The 6,975-nt window shown below is 34.2% G+C and overlaps 1 long non-coding RNA gene across 2 annotated transcripts; it reads right to left on the reverse strand.

The window, feature by feature from the left end:
- Positions 1-664: 664 nt before the first annotated feature.
- On the reverse strand, positions 665-3,879 carry LOC120080210. 2 transcript variants are annotated; one of them, XR_005482440.1, is made up of 4 exons: positions 3,197-3,878; positions 2,129-2,284; positions 1,943-2,058; positions 665-1,338 (listed from the first exon to the last, which is right to left on the reverse strand). It is a non-coding gene; the product is annotated as an uncharacterized LOC120080210 (long non-coding RNA). The 2 variants fall into 2 exon arrangements; XR_005482439.1 differs by having other exon boundaries at positions 1,943-2,284; positions 3,197-3,879.
- Between the last annotated feature and the right edge of the window lie 3,096 nt (positions 3,880-6,975).

Below are 6,975 nucleotides of genomic sequence, written 5' to 3' on the forward strand. Positions count from 1 at the left end.
AAGAGAACTTAGTCATAGACTATGACTTATTGTTCATTAGAGGAATCAATGGTACTTAAGGAGTTAGATATGACTTATTGTTCATTAGAGGAATCAATGGTACTTAAAGAGTTAGATGTAACTACACGGGGCAAAACGATGAATTAGCCCAGTTGTACTTACAAACGATTTGTGAAGGGTCATCACACTGTTGATTGGTCGTTGATTGGTCATATGAACACAAAAATATATCTGTAGTGCAAAGAGTGCAACGTCGGTCCCCTTGGTAGCTCAGTGAGCTCATTTTGGGATAATTTGAAATGTTCAAATTAACAAGAGGAAATTCAATTATATGTGATATAATTGATATGATGTATTTGATACATTATCGTTGGAAGAATTAATATAAATATGATTTATATTAAATACCATAAAACAGAAAAAGAATTATGATTTATATGTTTCATATGATGAAATATCAAAATTATAGGTTATAAATATAATATGATAAGTTGGTTATTATATTTATTTATAACATATTAATTATATGATAATTAATTATTCATTTTCTCTAATAACCTAATTGAGTGGGAGGTTATTGGAAGTTTTATGGTAACTGTGAGATAAAAAAGAAAATTGTTTTCCAAATCAGTTAGTTGATAATTCATTCAAAATAATCTCACAAAAAGGCTATCAAGTAAAAGTGTTTTACTAATCGATAACATAGAGAGCATACATGATCGAGCTACGAGTTAACTATACGATAGTTACTCGTTCACTCGTTGCTACACAATCGAGTATTAAAGTCTATATGATAGGCTTCGTCTTTCTAAACGATAAAGTATCTAGTTTATACTATAGACTTCATCTCCCACTTACTCGATCATCTATCTCCTGCTTTCCTCAATCCAAAATCATACATAGCCCACAACTTCTGGATTCTCACATCGAGAATACCAAGGCAACCATTGTGGTGATATTCTAATTCTGTTCAAGGATCGAGTTGGACTCGATTGGGATCGAGGTTCATTCAGACGTTCGTTGAGATCGAGTTCTGATCATTGCATTCGAGTTCGTGCTGTTGAACGAGTTGCTGAATGATCGAGGGATACTTGAAGAGTTCTTCAAAGGTTTGCATACTCTATCCCATGTTCAGTCTTTTAAAGAAGCAATTTTCTATTTATGCATAATCGTTTCCATTTAGACTGTAACTATTTGTGTTCTTTCTCAACGGGATTTGGAATGATCCGCTTCCGCTCACTGGATATCTATATTTAGATTTCCTTCACCTTCACTTGGTCTTCCTTTGTCAACAAAAGAACAGTTGTTGGAAGAGATAAAATCAACGAAATAGAAACCCTGTGGCAAGAAAAGAGAATTGAAACGAGAAATCCAAGCCATGATGAAACAATATATTTTATCATGTAAAGAAGACAATATACATCAAGTGGCGAAACAAAAAACCCAACCCTATTGTAAAAAGTAAATTTGGCTATTTCTTTTTATTGAATTTCATGAGAGACTTTTACTACAGAAAAAGGAATAAGCCTTCAATAGAAGTAATCAAGTTATAGAAATTACAAGACAACAATTTGCCCCTTCTATGTTTAACAAATATTTAAATGTGAGCCACTTAAAAAGGATAGACAAAAAAGAATAGCTAAAATAAATTTTATCTTGGAGTAAACTAATAGGTCTTGAAAGTCCTAGCCTTTCCTGAAAACTCTAAAAAACAATCAGATCCCTAAGTCTAACCATCCAAAAGTTACACCAATCATTTGCCCAATAGTGCAATCGACCCTCAGAGCAACAATATGATTCAAGAAAAGCAAAAATTATTAAAAAGAATGTTCCATAAAGAACTCCAAGTCTTAAGTTCGTGATAAAAGATTATTATCATAATGTTGAAATCTACTGACCAACCGAGTCCAACCGTCCCTATCACTAACAATAAAATAATTACCTATTTGCTTCTAAGCAAGCCAAGGAATCTATTTGGTTGAATAAGTCTTTCGCATCATCAGGAATTCCAATGCCAAGGAAGAATTTTGCCAGACCAAAAATTGTATCCCTAGGAAGCTTTAGATGAAAACCAAATTGATATATGATAAATTAAGGAACTAAAATGCTAATTTATGTCTTCACTCACATTTAAGCTTCCAGAAGTAACGCCAGTAAATGCTATCAACCCTCGAACGACTGAAGATGTGGTTGCAAGAGGCCCATGATGTTCGTATGCATCAACAAATTTTTCCTCGAAATATAAAGCTCCATCATTTGCAAGACAAAGACTTTATCAAATTACCTATATGGAGTAATTAGTCAAGAACAAAAAAGGTGCAGATATTAATAATGCAATAAGAAGTTTCTAATTTGGATAAGGATTTTTCTCCAAATGTGCACTGAGACAAGAAGGAAAATGCTATTAGGTTCTACAACAATTGAAACTTGAGGGAAACAATACTAGACATAATTGTCATTTTTCTTTCCATAAGACCAATTCTTACCAACTTTAATTCATACACTCATTTTTAATTACCAGAGATTTCAAATGCTCAAATATTATGTGAGACCAATGGCAGAGGAACAATAAAATCTTTAAAGGGCTCATGAGAACTTCGAGTGATGCGTGGTCCCTTATAAGGTTCTACATTTCTCTTTGGCATTGATGGTAAAGTCCTTCTGTATATCTTTTTTCTTTTCAATAGGAACCAAATTGCACAGGCAAGTATAGTTAGATAGATATGCTTTGTTGCCTAACTATGAAAGAAACGGAGACTTCAAGGGAAAAGAAACAGAGACTTCAATTTACACCAAGGAAAACAATAGTCACATAACCATGAAAGAAAAACTGGATAAACTTTTTCCTTTGTGTCAAATTCCTTCCTAATTCAAACCAAGCACAAAAAGTTGAAAATGCAAGAACCAAGTTTGCACGATAATCTACTTTTGGTCATTGAAGGAGTGGCCCAAGAGAAGGAGATTTAGAACACAACCACAAAACTTCAATAACTAAACTTGAAATTTCACCCCCTTTCTTTTGCATCTTTATGTTTATACTAAATACTTTATGTTAGTAAACAAACTAGTTTAAATTATAAGTCCGAACTTCAAACAAAAGAGATACACTAGTAGAAATCAAAGCTTTTCAAACACAACCCTCAAAGTTAATGGTGTAATTAATTATATACATGCACGCAGAAAGACATTGAGATACCTTATTTTCAGGCCTTTAAGAATTTTTTGGAAAAAGAAAAACCCTTTCCGATTCAGATTCATAGAGAAGTGAGAATCTTTGTGTAAATTGATTTGCAGAAATTCTTCCTCCAAATCCATTCCAACAATTCAAATTACCTCTCTTCCTCTCTTGATGTCTTTGGTGCAATCTCTCGACCTTTTTTCTGACGAATTCACTAATTATTGATTTATGGAATCCAAATGCATGATTACTTTCAAATGGAAAAGCATGGAGAAAAGAAGAGATAAAAAAATCCTAGAAGGCAATGTTGGCAAAAACAAAGCCCTAGCTAAAAAAGCAAAAGCGTTTAAGTGTCGACTGACTAAAATCATTCAAAACAAGGGAGATTTATGAAGGAGTAAGAAATTTGCCAAGTGAGTAACAATGGAGGAGAAGTTGGAGATGGATTGTTGCTCAAATGTCTAAGGACAAGGAGATACTATAAGGAATGACTATGGAGAAATGATGTAATTAATGCATAAGAAGATGCTCGAACGACGCCTATGGAGATGTTGGAATGATCAAAGGAAGTCTATGGAGGGAAAGAGAGTGATTTGTATAAAGAAGAAGGGGAAGAGAGCGATTTGTGAATGAAGTCTGTGAAAGAGGAAGGAACGATTTGGGTGATCTAATCCTGGGCAGCCAAACTAATTTTGGAAAGATTTTATTCAAATTTTTTTTTGGGCAACCAAACTAATTTTTGTTCCCTATCTTCTTTTCATTTTTCAATAGCCTTATTTAAAAAAAAGACTATCCTCAAAGGCTATTAAAAATTGTATTTATTATAGTGACATGAGACTCCATAGAATTCTGTGCCTCGTAAATAATTCAAGATACGAGGGTCTGGGTTTTCCTACCCCTGAATAACAACCTCTCGTATCAATATACTTATCTTCCTAAAAACTTCAGATCGATGGCGGCATGGTAAGTAAGTCGTCGTATGGCATTGTGCTAACATCATCGTCCATCTGATCCCATAAAAAAAAGATTAAATTTAACTTAAATATTTACTATAAATCAATATGATTACAATTGAAAAGGACAAATAATATATAAAATTACAATTAGTATGATCAATTAGTTGAGGAATATACCCTTCATCGTGAACAGTTAACGATAAATACACCCTTCGTTGTTTACAGTTAACTATAAATACACCATTCTTTATGAATAGTTAAAAAAGGTTACACGAAAAAACCAAGAAATAATAAAAAAAAAAAATCCAAATCCAATAACTAAGTCGCATCGCGTGCTTGATTGGGACAATTCTGTCTATTATGTTCTCATCTACAAATTGTGCAACGTATCTTGTAACGTTCCCTCCAATCCATCTCGTTTTGCATGCGAGTAGTACACGATCTGCCAACGTTTCTAACTCGTAATTCATCGAGATAAATAATGGGGAAGTTAGGATCAGACCAACATTTTTTATCGGGGATGGGCTCGAATGGAGGTGAATTAAGTGGAAATTTTGTAATAATCCTCAACGCAGTACAAGTTGTTAACCCATGGTCTTACACATAGCTATGACATGGGAACATGGGATTCCATAACTCTGCCACTTATTGCATGTGCATGTTCTTTCATTTAACTTTATTAGATATGTGGTTCCACCTTTTAGTGTTAATGCGTTGATTGGGGTGGTGACCTGTCCTATGGTCAAATATATTAACGACATGTTTAGTTGCACGTCCTTTCCGACATGTTAATTTCTTAACTGCATACCTTTGACATATACGACAATTAATTAGAATATTTCATAGTTAGTACGAACATGAGGGATAACTAACATGGGAATAATTTACCATGTGAAACACTTTCCAAATTCAAGAGCAGTCTCTATATCTACACGACGAGCAGCGAAATAGGCGATAGTTCTATAGAATATTGCTTGGACTAGTGCAGTAATGGATAACTTCCTGGCTCGTTTCAGAACAACATTCGTACTTTCAGCCATATTTGTGGTTAGCTATCCATAATGATGACCACCATCATGTGACTGCATCCACTATTTAGGATCTATGGAAGCAAAAAACCATAAACAATTAGGGTTTGCTGTTTGAAGTTCGACCGAACAGTCATTAAACTTTCGAACTTGAAATTTTGACCATGCACTATACACTAAGCTCTTCAACATATTATTCTTATATTTGTCGTTAAAATTACTCGTCACGTATCATAAGTAGAACCTAGGTGTACACCTATCTAGCCGCTGCTAGGGTTCGCACTATAGATATAATGCCTTTATGTCTATCTGAAATTAGACACACTCTCTCCCTTCCATGCACCACATGATCCCATGAATTTTTCAAAAACCAGCCCCATGAATCAGTGTTTTCCACCGGTATAATGGCGTATGCAACTAGATAAACGTATCCATTTGCATCGACTGAGGTAGCTATCAACAATGTTCCTTCATACTTTTTATACAAATGGGTTCCATCAATTTGAAGTAGCAATCTGCAATGCTTGAAACCCTTAATAACATGTCTGAATGACCAAAACATGCTCTTGAACATGACAATTCTATCATCACAATCCACCTCATTTAGTCACCAATGGATAATTATTACCGTGGTTTGTGATTTGTAAGATATTCATCCACCTAAGCAACAAATTATACAATTCAATCTAATCTCCAAATATCTTGTCAATTTCTTTCTGATGCGATCATAACATGTGATGAAATGAGTATTAATTGTGATGTTATAACACACTATTTTATCTAATTGAACCCAAGTGCAAATTCAACTAGAGTCTTGGTGAGTCCAGGGTCGAACTGAGAGATTGCTTTACAAGTATGCAGTGAAGTCTAATGCCTTGATCTTGACGCAATTAATTATAAATAAGATTGATTTTTTCTTTTGGTAAAACTTAAACACTAAGTTATGTACGATAGGAGGAGGGGGGTTATACTTTGAGTGAAATAGTATATATGATGACAGGGTTGAGAATAATGTTCGCAAACAATTCCTAACTGAATATATAAATCATGCGTTCATGCGATGCACATATTATTAGAACTTATACTTCTTAGTGTACATGGCCATATTTGAAGGAACTCGACTTAGAAGAACCTTCAACGGAAGCGAACCGATCAAATTCCATTAATTATTGAATACAAAGTTTACAGTAAACATACAAATAGATATGCATTTAAATTAAATTACAATATGTTATTACAAGAAAAGAGTTCAGGAAATATTACCTTTGAAGAACATTTTCTTCACGAATTTTCCTCGAACAGTCACGAACCTTTTGAAGACCTTTTTCAAAATTAATCTCGAACAAAAACCCATACATTACTATAGGGAAACCTTAATATTCCTAGGGTGAGAACCCAGGACGGGGGTGAAGAAAATCGAACATGAGGATTTCCATGAGCAGTGGAAAAATCATTCCAAATTACAATTGTATATGAACTTTACAATTACAATCACAAACGGAAACAAATGGTTATGCATTAAATACAGAAATTACAGCATGATATACAACTGATCAAGGACAAGAGTAACACACTTTAGTCGACTCATCACAAAGCTCCTTGATTATGAATGCTCGATCACAACAACATAACTACACACAAATGCTCGTCCAACACGATTGCTACACCACACGAAAACCGAGCACTCGAACTAAACGATTTCCTTGGTCAAGAACACTCCAAACAAAACGCACGACCTCCACAAAACCTCAACAGTGTCAAGTTGAATAAGACACCACCAAAAAGGCTACCTTGGTATTCTCAGTGTGAAAAT

Source organism: Benincasa hispida, chromosome 6, assembly GCF_009727055.1.
Source record: "Benincasa hispida cultivar B227 chromosome 6, ASM972705v1, whole genome shotgun sequence".
Taxonomy (NCBI): domain Eukaryota; kingdom Viridiplantae; phylum Streptophyta; class Magnoliopsida; order Cucurbitales; family Cucurbitaceae; genus Benincasa; species Benincasa hispida.